This window comes from Papaver somniferum, chromosome 10 (assembly GCF_003573695.1).
Source record: "Papaver somniferum cultivar HN1 chromosome 10, ASM357369v1, whole genome shotgun sequence".
Taxonomy (NCBI): Eukaryota; Viridiplantae; Streptophyta; class Magnoliopsida; order Ranunculales; family Papaveraceae; genus Papaver; species Papaver somniferum.
Window position 1 is genome coordinate 72,385,423 of NC_039367.1, and position 2,920 is coordinate 72,388,342.

The 2,920-nt window shown below is 35.6% G+C and overlaps 1 pseudogene; it reads right to left on the reverse strand.

Moving 5' to 3' along the window:
- Positions 1-750: 750 nt before the first annotated feature.
- Positions 751-1,981, reverse strand: LOC113315785 (annotated as a pseudogene).
- Positions 1,982-2,920: the final 939 nt, after the last annotated feature.

The window sequence follows — 2,920 nt, forward strand, 5'->3', positions numbered from 1 at the left end:
TATGCTTTGTGGAGGAATTGTCGTGCCTAAAAGTTGGGTATGGTGGGGTGCACAAATTTTGACTCAAAAAGAACAACAAGACAAAATAAGAGTGTAACAATGGCTCAAAATTCTCATCTTAAAGGTGTCAAAAAAATCCACGATATACTATTATTATAATAATTATTAATTTATATATTAGTTGGGCCCTATTGGATACTTAAAATTCTTATTATCTTATCAACGTAGCAGGGTTATTAATTTAACACACTGACTCAAGTCGGTACTGGGAAAATATATTATTTTAACGAAATTATTAATTTATCGCGGATTAATTAATCAAAGTTCTGTTGTAATTGGAACATCACCCCCACCATATGTCTTTCTTCTTCCCTTTCTATTTAGGCCCTTTTTATATGCTACTTGTTGTCTTTTACAACTTTTAGTTCCTAATGATATAGGCATAATACCATATGAATTCTTTTCTAATATCCATAAAATGGAACAATCCCAAAGAGATTTATGGTGGGGGAAAATTCGAGTGGTAGTTCTTATCCTAAAAGACGAGACAAAGTTTGCACTCATGAAATAAGAGGAGGATTAGGTTTTAGGAATCTTAAATTTACTAATAAAGGGAGACATTTAGTGTTGGCTTGATTAGAGTTCTTAAGATGTACATCACAAAGTTTGTTGGATTAGAGATTCACTTGATCAATGTAACTCACTTACAATTCATTTCTCTTCCACCAAGGTAACATTTTCTTCGGTAGTTCATGTTTCTTCCTCTACGCCTTCTTTTATGCTAACAACTGGCTTCCCTTCGAGCTTTTGAGATCCCGTCAACCTTGCCAAATTAACAAAAGAAACTCCTCCAAGAACATTATTCATACACCTCGAGAAGAAAACTGAGCCCTTAAACACAACTGGAGGGAGACCCTTCTCTATCAAAAATTCGATCCCATTGGGAGTACTCAAACACATATGAGTCTCCCAAGTCATTGCAATCAAAAGTGTAGATGAAGGCTTGTTTGTTGTCTCAAAATTAGGATCCATCTTCTTTGTCGTTAGAACAGTTCCATCAAGTCCAACAACAACCCCAACAACAACAAAAACAGCTCCTTTGTAAACAAAAGTCCCAAATCGATCGAGAAGAGTAAACATCCCGCGTTCAAACATATGGCTTTGTGTACACCTAACAAATATGGAAGGAAGAGATGAAGATGTTGAACCCATTGTTGGGGCTAACATATACATTAGAACGAAATTCAAAATTGATCCGACAACAAGAGTTGAGAAAACAAAATCCAGCTCGTTAAGCCCAAAATTAGGGAGAGATGTCATATCACCAAGAACACATGCACTCACCCTACGATTTCTTCCATTAAAACCTTAAACGGAAATTGTGGATCGACATCAACTCTAGATCTCCAACAATTCAGTAAAATCCCTAAAATTCCAAAACTAGATGCAGGAGATCTAAATTGCCATCACCATCATTATTACGTCGACCAGAGTCCCCTCCTCCACCATTGTTTCCATCTCCTCCCGTGTTTTGATTACCAATCCCACTGGCACTATTGTCACTAGTTCCCACGGATAGTTCTGCATTTACAGAGAATTTGGGCTTTGAAGATTTCGATTGCGGTAAAGATAGTGATAGATTAGTAGGAGAATGAGAGTTGAATGAGATACATATAGACTAGAAAGAGGGAGTGATGGAAGATGAGAAGAAGTTCGAGTTGAGAACTGAGAGTTTCCAACGAGGTCGTGTGGGCTTGACTGAGGAGAAAACCAATGCTGGGCTATGACCTCCATGCTGGCTAGTAGTTGTATGGAACAGACCAGATAACCTCTAGGCAAAGATGGATGTTGAGTCTAATAACCTTCTTGTCTTGCAATCTCAAACCCCACAAAAAAGGAAAAGAAATAGTATTAATCAGGGAAGTACAACAATGACAGCAAGCAATGTGATTCGCAGATAAGCTTCACATGCATAATACATGATTATGACCAAAAAAACTGTAGAAGCCAATTAATCAAGTACCAACAATCTACTCAAATGTAAAAATAAAATAAATCAAGAACATCTTAGTCTACATAAAAAGTTGGAAACTAAGGATAAAGGTGTGTAACTGTTGATATAGTGGTGCACATAAAATTTTTAGATAATGGAATGAAATTGCAGATTCAAAAGGAAGATAATGAATACATCATGTAAAGTCACGATAGTTTAACAAACAACAAATACCCAATCAAAATGACATGAAATACCATGTAAGTCACACTGCAGTTCAAAAGAAATAATACTTGTCAAAGCTAATTGATCAGAGACAAGAAGGGATATGAAGAAGTCATACATACTTCCTTGAATAACTAGCAGTTTAACAAAAAGAAAAAAAATGTCAAAGAACTCAAATCTTGAAAGTCTATGCCAAAATTCATCATATAAAAATGTCAAAGAACTCTAATCCTGTTAGAGCATTGCTCGGTCGAACTCACAAGTGTTGTTATATCAAGCTTGTTGTCAAACTTAGTTGGTCAAAACTATATCTTGATTTCTAGTCTACAATTAGACAAGTCTCGGATTAAGATAAAAGTGTAGTTGAGAAACGGACATCGCGGCAGTCATTATCGTTTATACCGTTTGAAGGCAAAGATCAACTGAAGCTTTTGGAGAACTTCTTCAACAAAAGGTAAGTGAAGACTGAACCACCTATTTCTCATGTTATATTCGCCTTTCTATCCATGAGACTATGTCTCATGACTAATTAGACTACGCACGCATAACAAGAATTTCGAGTCAAGTTTATCTTGGTAATATCGTTCTTGAAATATGATAACTAAGCTTAATGAACATTTGTTCATACTTTATGAATTTCGGTTAAGGACAAGTTACTGTTCGTAATCAAAATCGTGATTCAAGAATTATCAATCCAAAATA